The sequence below is a fragment of the Pinus tabuliformis genome, chromosome 2_1 (genome assembly GCF_031772625.1).
Source record: "Pinus tabuliformis cultivar Carrire ecotype Pingquan chromosome 2_1, CPIR1, whole genome shotgun sequence".
In the NCBI taxonomy this organism is placed as follows: Eukaryota; Viridiplantae; Streptophyta; class Pinopsida; order Pinales; family Pinaceae; genus Pinus; species Pinus tabuliformis.
In genome coordinates, this window is record NC_142299.1 from 487,385,035 (window position 1) to 487,397,710 (window position 12,676).

Below are 12,676 nucleotides of genomic sequence, written 5' to 3' on the forward strand. Positions count from 1 at the left end.
ATTATGGATTAATTTTAAAATGAGATTCATCACATCTAATATTATGAGTCACTTAATACCATAGAAAATTATATTTTTAAGTTTTTTTGACAACTTCAAATTAGATAAATGTCTTTTGGACTAATCACATCATTAGGATTTGTTTGATGTTTCAAACCAACTAATGTGGTTCATCCTCAGGACAAGGTAAATAAATCAGTCAATTTTCAAGAATAAATAGCATGGAAACTAGCTGAGAAATACAGGCAAACACTGGAACCAATGATGCATCCCTACATCTTTTGAAAAACGTAAGATCAGATTTCTTCTTAGCAACTTGTAGTCAAGCTTGTTCAAAGTAATAGAATATGATTCATTATTTATATTATCTACTTGAAAATAAGCCAATTTAATGTTTATGTTTAAGAAATAGAATCAATTGAACTCTGAGAATATGATGACACATAATTCACCTATGGTGGGGTAGAGTCTACTCTAATAATAGGATCATAGAAATAGGTAGTTTTGGCATTGGATGGAAAGGCAAAGAAGGGCAAAGGGAAGAAATCTCAATCCAAACTAGAATCCATTCAAGGGGGCAAGAAGAAAGACTCGTCCAAAGTTAAATGTTTCCATTGTCATGAATTCAAGCACTATGCCATGAAGTTTCCATACAAAAATGAAAGCAAGACCTAAGGAGGAGCTGCAGGTGAAGCCTTATCTTCACAGTTCGAGCTTGACTTTACCCTTATCACATGCATGAGCAACAAAGTGATGGGGAGTGTGTGGTACTTGGAATCAGAAGCATCGTTCCACATGACAGGGTGTAGAGACTTTTTCAATGACCTGGAAGAAAAATATTTGTAGATGCACATTGAGATGGGGGATGATGGAAGGTATAACGTGACTAGGATTGGTACAGTCATCTTTCAGAGAGAGTTAGGCTCCCCCCTCAGGCTCAAGGATGTCATGCTCATTCTGGGCCTAAAGAAAAATACCGTCTTTGTTACAGTTTTGGAAGACTGTGGTTATTATGTGATCTTCAGAAAAGGAAAGGCATTCATGATACACATAGTCATGTGACAAGTGAAGCAGATCATGGTTCGTGTGAAGAAACTATATAAACTAGATGTGGAAGATTGTGTTGCATTAAGCACAAAGGCGGAGAAGGTGTAGAGTCATGATGTCGGTGAACTTTGGCATAAAAGACTTGGCCATTTGCATCATGGTGCCCTAAATATTATGTAGTAGATAACCACAGGCCTCCCTAAAGGAGGACTTGAGTAGCAGGATGTATACAAAGGATGTACCTTTGGGAAGTACACAAAATCTACTTTCCATGATTGGGATGACAAAGCACATGCAGTCCTTGAAAGGATCCACTTTGATGTTTATGGACCTTTGTTGACAACCTCCACTGCCAGACAAAATTTTTTTGTCATTTTTATTTATGACTTCTCATGGAAGTGTTGGATCTTCTTCATGTGGAAGAAAGATGGGACATTCTCCAAGTTAGTTGAATTCAAGGCATTGGTTGAGAAAGAAACCAACAAGAAGGTGAAGGCTCTCAAGAGCGATAATGGAGGTAAGTATATGTCGAATAAATTTAAAAATTTCTATGCAAAAGAAGGCATTCAGCAAGAGTTGATAGCACCCCACAACTCACAGTAGAATAGGGTGGTTGGGAGAAAGACTCGTAGCATTATGGTAGCAGCGAGGGAGATATTGCATGACCAAGGCATACCTTTGCATTTATGGGTTGAAACATGCAACACAAAAATATATTTGCAGAACTAGAGTCATCAGATTCTAGGCATGATTACAACATAGGAGGCTTTCTTGTGGAGGAAGTTCGGCATGTCGTACTTCAGGATTTTTGGAGCCTCGGTTTACTACCATGTCTCCAGAGAATCAAGGAAGAAGTTAGAGCTGAAAACAAAATTGGACGTATTTGTGGGTTACACAGAAACTCCCCACAACTACCATGTGTACTTGACATCCCTCGGAATGACAGTGGCGCTAAGGGATGTAAAATTTGACAAGGAGAAAGTGATGCAGTATTCTCTTGAGAGGGAGCTTTAGATCCCACTAGAAGAGAAGCTTTTAGCTCCAAAGGAGGAACCTCAAGAAGTTTTGGAGAAACCACAAATTAAGGAGCAGAGAGTGGAGACAACCACTCAAGCAGAACCATCTAGAGAAGGAAGGAAAAGAATTAGGGAAGTTGAGAGACTTGTGCAGAATGTAAGGGAGAATGTGGGTGATCCTTCAAATCAACACAAGCAGAGAAGGTCACTTGATCAATACAGTGGCTACATGACTCTAATGACTAAGCTCGTAGAGATTGAGCCATCCTCTTTTGAGGAAGAAATAGAGAAACCTATATAGGTTGATGCAATGGTGGAGGAATATGAATCCATTGTAAAGAACAATGTTTGGGAAGTGGTACCAAGACCAACATATAATTCAATTATGGGTTCATGATGGATCTTCAAGGTAAATCATGCAGCAGATGGAAGTATAGAGAAGTATAAGGCCTGATTTGTGGCCAAGGGGTATTCTCAAGTTGAAGGGATTGAATATGAGGAGACCTTTGCTCTTGTAGCAGGGTACTCATCCATTATATCAATTCTTTCTCTACCTATGCAGATGGGGTGGAAGATCCACTAGATGGATGTAAAAACAACATTTTTCAATGGAGTTCACCAAAAGTTATCTCACTAGTTTGGGCTTCACCAAAAGTGAAGCAGATGCAAACCTCTATCATATCTTGGTAGAAGAAAAATTGTTGATTATTGTCTTATATGTTGATGATTTTATTTTAACTGGTGATGAGCAATTGTCAGTTGATCAGATCTTGTAAGGAGGACCTTGCAAGGGAATTTGAAATGAAGTACATGGGTCTCATGCACTACTTGCTCAGGTTGGAAGTATGGCAAGGCGATGGGGAACTGTTTGTCTATCAAGGCAAGTATGAAAATGAGATACTACATAGATTCTGCATAGAGAGTTTCAAACCCATGGAGACACCTCTAGCAACCATCTGGAGAAAAGAGGATACCACTTCATGTGAATAAGTGGATGCTACCATTTATCGGGAGCCAGTGGGTCCACTAATGTACCTTGTGAACACATGACTAGATATTTTCTATACAGTCAACCAGCTGAGCCAAGCTATGGTTAGGCCAACCAAATTATTTGTGGAAGGCAGCTAAGCATGTTTTATGGTACCTCAGAGGTACTACCCAGTTTGGACTATGGTACAAATGGATAGAGGGAGTGAAGTTGTGTGGCTTCACAGATGCAGATTGGGCAGGGATTCCATCAAAAAAAAAGAGTAAATCAGGTGGAATTTTCAGTGTTGGGTCCATAACGTTTTCTTGGCACAATAGGAAGCAAATATTTGTGGTGCTCAGCTCGGTAGAAGCAGAATACATGGTTCAAATTTGTTGGACACCTAATCCTCTATGGGTTAGTGTGGAAGCGGAATAGACTAAGAAAGTTCAAGAGACCTTGGGATGTGGAACTCAATGGTCACATAATGTACTATAAATGTATATCATTTGTTAATAAAAAATGCACTCATAATTTATCTTTCATATTCTGTTGCTGCCCATGTGTGTGTTTAACATGGTATCAGAGCAGGCGTACTCTTGCCCTGCATAATTACTTTGAGCCATTTGTTTTATGGCCTTTCTGTGCAGGTCATTTCTGCCATCTCTTCTACATTTCATGAATATTTTCTTAGCTAAATTCTAGCTGCAATCTCTGTCATTTCTCCAGCGCCATTTTTGGCCTCCCTCTTTAATTTGTGACTCTTATTCTGTCTATTCTGCCTATTTTCTGCATTTCTTATAGGCTAATATCTCTATCAACTCCCTGCGAAATCTCTCATTCATTGTTGAAGTGCGTTACTGTATTGAAGGATTTTATTGGTGCGTCGAATGGTACATTGAAGGAGTCGATTGGAGCTAGTTGCTGCCTGGAGGTGTTGTGGAGTGAGTTAGGGTCGAAACTCTTGGCGCTGCTGGTGGTCTGACATGTTTGGTGTAGATTCACAGACTCCAAATGTTGTTCGAAGGAATGTTGAGGACTGTGTCTGAACGCTGCCACAGTGCGTAGGAGGAAGGAAGGTCAATATTTGGGTGACCTTGGTGTGGCTCTTGCAGCAAGCAGAGGAACGGTAACTGATTACATATATCGTTGTGGTTTTACATTAAACGTTGAATGCATTGGTATCCTGCTGTCATAACTCAACATACCTCTCCATCCACTCTCCATACTTCTACACAATTAAACACAACGCTATCACCTATCCCTGACTCCTCTATTACGTTGAACGTTGTCCGGTTAATACACAATTTTTGTATTACCACTTATTTCATAACCGTTGTTGTCATAATACTCTTTATCCTCTCACGAGTCATCTCAATGATATGTATTGGATATATTTTGTTCGGGCCACATATTTTATCCAACTTACATTGCAATGGTCAAATTAGCACATGATATGTGTTTCCTGTAATTCGTTATTTGCCGGAAAATTTTTATGTGGATGCTGCATGTATGTATGTTACCATGGAAATATCTCTCGCCATTAATATCCACCCTCGACGAAAATTTAGTATCATGGCCTCTGATATAGAGTTCATCCGATGTAAATTGATGGCAAATCCGACAGTATAGATTTAATACTGCGCGGTCCATTGTAGCCAAAAACTTAGGCCGGGCTTTGAAGATGTCATTTAAAGCAGTGTTAGAAACCATGGCAACCTTTAGCAAACCCAACACCTCGTTAGGACCAACTGTGGCATTCCGCTCTTCCAATTCTGTGGGCTCCTTGACATCAAGTTTAGTCCACAACTGAACAATCGTGGCAGTGGAATTAACTGGAATTATATTCAAGTCGTCTGTGATGACAAAGTTGGCACTCTTCTAAACAAATCCCATTGGGAGTACAGGCACAAGAGCCTTGTCCACCAACTTCACTTCTCGGTTTAGCCAACTGCCGCGAGAACATGTTATAGTTGCATTTCGGGTGCTAAGAATGTGTGTGCTAGTATAGTAACCACCGCTATAGTAGTCCTTACTAGTGTTGTTGCACAAATAATACTTGGGAGGAGTTGCAAGTGAAGGAGATTCAATACGGAGTATGTCATTGGTGTAGGTTGTGGAAACCACCTTTGGGTCTAACATAACCACTTTGTCATCTTTAATGAGCTACAGAGAGAGACTCTCCACGCTCTTATAAATATTTGTAATGCCACCAACTTTTGTGTGATATAGAGGCCGTCGAATTTGAATTAATTGCAAATCCAACGATTCAGATTTAATATTTCGATTTTGAATTTCATGCAAATCCAACAATTTAAATTTAATCCTGATATAGACCGCTGCGAGTTAAGTCACCAACCCAGTAAAATCTAGATTTTGATGAGGGCAGTGATGATATTCAATCCAGAACACAAATGCATCCTTCAAATTGTTTAGCTGGATTAGAGCGGGATCATCCAGGTTCAGCCATTGGGTGCATTTCCTTGAAGAAAAAAATGACATAGATGCAGATTTGTGAGAATTTTCAACTCACTGAGGTACTGATCTCTTGAATTTTCCATAAATAATTGTGCCAGGAGATAAATTTGTAATTTCGGATCTGAAGAGTGAAGTTCTAGAGATATTGGGGTGCACTTCTCCTTCTATTGGTGGCTGAAATTCCTGCGGTGAAATAAGGGTTGAATTGCATTGTGGAAAGGGATATTGGAGGCTAAATTGAGGGTGTATAGTCCACAACAATTGTTGAACGAAAGCTTGAGAAGAATAATTAAGTGTGTGCAGATTCTCCTTGGCTTAGAAGGTGCAATTCTCTAAGAAATATCCACGATTCATTGCAAAAGTTTTACAAAGGAAGGGGGCACTTAGACGCTGTAGCTGTCCCTAATTAATAACAGCCAGTTAAAGGGGTCCCCTTAACACAAAAAGAGGAGCACCTTGAAGAAGCAACATGGGGTCAATACTTTTGGTTTGATCTATTCTTTCCAACCAACATATTAATTGAGGTTTCTATAATTTATATATTAGCAAGGATTGTTGTTGCATATTCTGCTACACAAAGATATGTATGTTTAAGAAGACAGTTGCAAGCTATTGTATAATCCAATTGTAGTAACATTGTATTATGAGTGGGTGTTGATTCTTGGTTCATAGTTCTGATCAGTGTTGGAAGTGTAAGTTTGATTTGTTGAGAAAAATGGCTAGAATTGATGATGCATTAGAGTTTTTGAATAACATCATTCATTCCACTGTTGATGATATGGTAAAAATTAGCAAAAATGGTCTCTCTAATATTCAAACTTGTCTACAAAATGCATAAGAGAAGATTGAATTTTTGCAACTTGAACCTCAACTACAGCAAACAGAATTACAAAAATGGAGTCGTCATTCTGAACCTGTTTCTGTTCAGAACAACGAAACAGGCTCCCACAAACAGCAAGTCAATATTGTTGAAGTTCATTCAGATCCAGTGCCCAATAAAGCAGCAGTTGTACATGCAGATGCAGAAATTCAATCTGCACTTCCCAAGTCGGTCAACAAACCTTGGGAAGAGATTGTCCACAACAAGCACAGAACTGGTCTTGGATATGACAAGGACATGTCCTTTCATATTCCAGACTACTCCAAACCAATCCAATTTCAAAGTGCTGGATTTCTTCAGGACGGTTCATCTTCACCTGCTCCTCATGACAGTTCACCTCCAGCTATTCTAGATTCTGCCCCTCTTCCACAGCAACAACAACAACAACAGATTGTGAAATGCCAACACTGTGACTGAGTTGGCCATCTGAAAGATCACTATTTTGATCTTCATCCATGTAAGCACTGTCATAAAACCAGTCACTCTTCAAACATATGCTTCAGAAACAAAACTCGTGCAAGAACAAAGGTTCATCTTGGATGGATAACTTCTTGGAAATGGGCATCAACAGCCAAGAAGATATTTCAGTCACATGTCAAAACTTGTTCTAAAGTATTGAATAGTCTTGCAGATGAGTTTTCTCCATCTTCTCGCCTTGTATCTGACAGGGGGAGAAATGATGTTCATCTACAAGCTTCAAAGTCACATCAAGCGAGCCTAAGCCACAACATCCCAACCAGTTTCAAAGTTGTAGCCAGAGACAAAGATGCCCCTGAGCATGCCTTCAGTTGGTAATCTGGGACACTTCCTCTAACAGAAGATTTCAGCTTCTTGCCATTTTCAGAAGAATTCCAAGAATAGAATTGGGGACACTTCCTCTAGTAGAAGACTTCAGCTTCTTGCTAGTTTTGGAAGAGTTCCAGGAATTGCATTAAGCATTCCAGAGTTGTTGGTCATCCTTAAACCATCACAAGTTGAGACTTCCCTTTTAAGTTTGAAGTTCTCCCTTTTATGCAGGGTGAGACCTCCCTTTCATGGTTGAAGGTTTCCCTCTTCAAAACATTTGGAGCACTTCCTCTAGTAGAAGACCTGAGCTTCATGTCAGTTTTGGAAGAGTTCTAGGAATTGCACTAAGCATTCCAGTGTTGGTGGTCATCCTTAAACCACTGCCCTTATACCAAAATTTCAGAGAGCACATTCAACCTAGTGCTTCCATGCATTTTTGCACATTTTGTATTACATCTCTCTTCTTGGACTCATACATAACCCTTCGGATTAAGGGGGGAATGTTGGACACCTAATCCTCTATGGGTTAGTGTGGAAGCAGAATAGACTAAGGAAGTCCAAGAGACCTTGGGATGTGGAACCCAATGATCACATAATGTACTATAAATGTATATCATTTGTTAATAAAAAATGCCCTCTCATTATTTATTTTCATATTCTGTTGCTGCCCATGTGTGTGTTTAACAAAATTCATGTAGCATGTGAGGTGATCTGGATGAGAAAGATACTTGTTGGATTATTTGGTCATGTGATGGATCCAACTTTGATCTATCGTGATAATAAAATTTGCATCAAGTTTATAAGAAACCCATTTTTCATGATCAATCCAAGCATATAGATATTCAGTATCACCATTTACATGACTGTGTTCAAAGGCAGATAATGTTGTAGTAGTAGATTCTAACAGAGGAACAAGATGCTGGCATTTTGACAAAGGCCTTATCAAGAGGGAAGTTTGAGTTCCACAGGTGTAGGATAGGGGTGGTTGATAATTCCTTTCTTGTTGAGAGGGATTGTTGAAAAAGGAAGCAAGAAAATCTCAATTGGATTTTGCCTTGATTAAATTGATAAAAAAATCAAATTTCCACATCATCAGACAACTTGGATGCAGTTAACTTCTGTGACATGGCTTGTGTCACCTAGTCTACTCAGTAAATTCGAGTTGGAGGAGTTAGAGTTCAATTTGTTGGAACCAGGATCACTACTAAGAAGAGGGGGGGGGGGGGGGGTTGGGTGGGTGCAGGGGATCATTAGTGATAACAATTTCACAACAATTAAACTTTTTCTCTAGTAAATTAATCAGTTCAACACTTAACAAATAAGCATTCGATATGAACATGCAACTACATCTAGAATCAACACATGAGAGACATAAAATATTAAATGAACATGCAAAATGAGATAAAAATCATCACATCACATAGGAACACAGGATATGAGGTGGAAAACCCCCCTCCGGGGGAAAAACCACCCTTGTTGTTGATGTGATGCTCATTATATTTTATTATCTGTTAATCAAATCATTACATAGAGAGTACAATATGGAAACTATTTGAAAGTAACTATGATCTCCATCTAAGACTCTACATCTAATCAACAAGCCTTGGCCAACACCCATTGGACTTATGAAGAAATTTGTTCTCAATACTTCTATTGTCAGAGTACCCACCTCACCTCTCTATGTGGTTCACATTTCATGCATTTTCAAACTAGAACCCCATATATGCCCAACATGAACATGACAACTATTGTAACTTATTTTTACCAATTTACTTTTCAACTTTTCCCTTTATGTTCAAAAAAAGGAAAAAAAAAAGAATAAAAAGGAAAAAAGGAAAAAAGAAAGAAAGAAAGAAAAGAAAAGAAAAATGAGAAAAATAAATAAATATCAAAAGAAAGAAAGAAAAAGGGATTTTAAAAAAATACATATATATGAAAAATATATAAAATATATCCCCAAGTTAGTGTGCAAGCTAAAATTGCGCTTTATTTATTTGTTTTATTATTATTATTATAATATTTTATGTTTTCGAAGGATTATTTAATTTGTAAATAAGTTGATTTGACAGACTTGTTGGATAGCAATAGAGTTCAATTTGTTTGCAACGGATGAGATCGGGCCCACCCGAATTGATGACGCACGATCTATTGTGCCCCTTCCCTCGAATCTCTGACAATGAACGGGGGGGGGGGAAGGGGGATTTGCAAAGCAGTTTGCTTGATCCCGTCATTGGATACGTGGAAACTTTGTGTGGATTGCGGTACCCCCCTCGACGAATACCACATACCACTTTCAGCATCCCCCTCCCCATCCCGTAAACCACTCTCCCGCTACCACATCTCTCCTACCCCCTATCAAAAATCATTGCAAATAATCACCTCTTACTCCCTATGATTAACCTAGATGAACTCCCATTAATAGATACCCATTTCAAATTTATAGAAACTAATTTTGAATTTGATCTATATGAACTAAACAATTGAGCTTTTCAAAAGTACCAATACATTAGCGATGAATTTTATTTTTTGGGAGTCCTTATTGCCTCAGTTCTGTTCCCCACAAACCTAACATTTCCCAGAATTTGTTGCTTCATGTGGATCTCAATATCTACCTAGCCAAAGAGTTGTAATACTTAGAACAATGAAACCCTTTTCTATTTGACTTCTGAATCAATCTACCAAAACCTCCAGCTGAATCCTCAAGAAACTTTGCATCCATTTTCTGTTGATGTGTTAATGGAAATGTACCAAAAGCTATCATTTTCAGATAGACCTCCTATCTTTGAATCTTTCTTTCTTGAGAATTCTGAATTACCTAGAACCAATCCTCCCTATTTTGTTGCTATGTTCCCTGAATTGTCTAGGAAGGTCATTTCCTTAGTGTCATTTCTATTAGGATACCTCAGTGATCAATGGGTTTATGAAGTCATCTTGGGCTTCATGTTAGTTTTCTCTTCTGGTAAAAAACCCTCAATAATATTCAACTATAGTCAACGTATGTTTGATGCAATTCATGATCATTTCTTGAAATTTAGTGCAGAAGGTTCCTTCAAATATCAATTAGTTATAGTTTACTTGTTTCTATATCATCAGTCTGAAAGGTTTAAGTTCCCTATGAAAAATTTGGATGTTGCAAGTGCCCCATAGTCAATCATTCACTGGACATCATTAGTGAGAAAGACTTCTGAAGGATTCTCATTTAGTGATTTTTTTAATCAATTCCTATATATGGCCAATTGTTTATTAAATAATGATGTTGTTCCTAGAATTTCAACTGAAATTAAGAGAATTTTACACCTAAGTGAGCAGACTAGAGTTGGAAACTAGTATTTATACCAGAACTTCACTGAAATTAGGATTTATGGATGTGAACTGCAACCATACAAGTTGCTTGTATTCCTCCCAATGAGAACTTTTTCTCCTAAGTATATTAGGAAAATGATGAATGTAGATGATTTTCACTTTGTTGCTAGGAAACAAAAAGTACAGTTTAAGTTGAAAGCACAAGTCGGTCATTTTATAACCAATACAAGAGCTGCAACAAAAGAGGTTGACATTTTATTAAAATAGATGAATTTCAAATTCAGTTTCAGTTGATCTTATGACCCATTGGGAATTATATCTTAAACAAGAGTTGCACAAAAATCAACACCTTATGCTCATATGCATAAACCTGAAATTGAGTAGTATGCAAATAAATATGATTGGGAGGAGAATACTTTGCAGGAGATTGAGGAGCTAGTATCTAGTCAAACAATACTGGAAACTCCCAGAATGACATATAAAGAACTAAAGAGGCCAAGAGAAAATGTGTCACCAATAGGTTCAAAGTTGTAGGAATCATAATTTCAAGTGGGATTAAAAGGAAGAAAATTATAAATAGTGATGAAGAAACTTCAGAAGCTCAAACTTACGAAGAGTTTACTATTGTTGTATTGTTAACACATTCTCCTTTTTCACTACTTCCAAAACTCTGCATGTAGAAGAAACTAGAACTTCTTGGGGAAGACTACTCCCAAAACTCTAAATATGCAGAGTTTTGGAAGTAGTCTTCCCTGACACAGAGGTTACTTTCAGCACTAGACAGTGAGAAGGGACAATTCCAATTGGAATTTTAGGAGCCAAATATCATTGTACCAAGGACAACTGAGGATTACAAAACTTCCCTTTCGTTTGAAATCAAAAAAATTCATCCTATAGATCAAATTGATCTACACAAGCAAGTAGGGGAGATGATTTACTCATCCTTGACAAGTTCTGCCATGATAGCTTCTAAGCTACAAGCATCACTAAATAATATCCATTCCTAATTAAAAATAGAAAAAAATGTCTTCTTTAGCTAAGGACACAATAATTAAAGGACTTGACGATCTAGTTTTAAAATTAGAATTAGATCCTAAAGATGTTAAAGCAGTACAAGAAATAATTAAGAATAGAAATGTTGATATTCAAGCATTAAGGAAACAATCAAATATGCCCACCTCTGAACATCCAAAAGCACAAGAAGTTGGCCAATTAGAAAAGGAAAAAGAAAATATGCTTAAAATGATTGTTGAACAGAACATGCAAATTCAGAAGATAGTAGAAAAAATAAAAGAAGATCTGGACCACAAACCAGGAGATGCCACAAGAATAATTAAAGTCTTAAACTCCAAAACAAAGGATGAACTTGAAGAATTTGGGATTGAATACAGAAGTGAAGCAGTCTTGGAGGTAAGAAAAGTTTTAACCAAGATAAATTTGATGTTACAGCTTGAGAATAAGTGTCAAAATTTAGAAGCTCGGATCAAAAAATTTCATAGAAAATTCAATGCTCTACATCAGAAAGGACTCCCAGGTTTGCAAGGTATAGGTGGCCAATTCATTCCGCTTTATTATTATCAACACAGCCTACATGAGATAGCAATAGACAACGCTAAATTTTCCAAAATAACTCGTAAGGATTTCATCAAAGGTTTAAATTATGATTTGTCCATTCAACATGAAATTAAATATTTCTTTCTAACTAGGCCTACTTTTGAAATATATACTTAAGTTGATGAGTCATACATAAATTTGGTAAATTTTTCTATCCCTAATGAAAAGAGATGGGATAAATTATGTGAGCTCATTGAATAGAACATAATGCTAAATTTCAGGAGCAGACAACAGATTAACAGGAGTAATGAATAGAAAATAAGATTTCCAACTACAATCATCAAACAACAACCCTCGAAATCTATGCAGAGTGTTCAAATCAATTCGTATTTACTATTTTCCGTACTATTTTTGTAAAATCCCAATTATGTTTTCTGATAAATTTTGATTCAACTCTAGATGTTTTGAGTCAAAGCCTATAAGTATTTTGTAATTCAAAGAAGAAAGGGTTGAATTGTTGTGATAAGCCAATGACATGCTTGTAATTTTCTAAGATATTTCTAAAGATAATAGAAGGATTATGGATTCATTCTGAGAAATTTGTGTATCTCTGTGAGTTCTTCTGGTTATTCAGTTATGTTTCCA

The 12,676-nt window shown here is 37.3% G+C and overlaps 1 pseudogene; it reads right to left on the minus strand.

The window, feature by feature from the left end:
* Window positions 1-4,455: 4,455 nt before the first annotated feature.
* LOC149201030 (uncharacterized) lies at window positions 4,456-11,438 on the minus strand (annotated as a pseudogene).
* Between the last annotated feature and the right edge of the window lie 1,238 nt (window positions 11,439-12,676).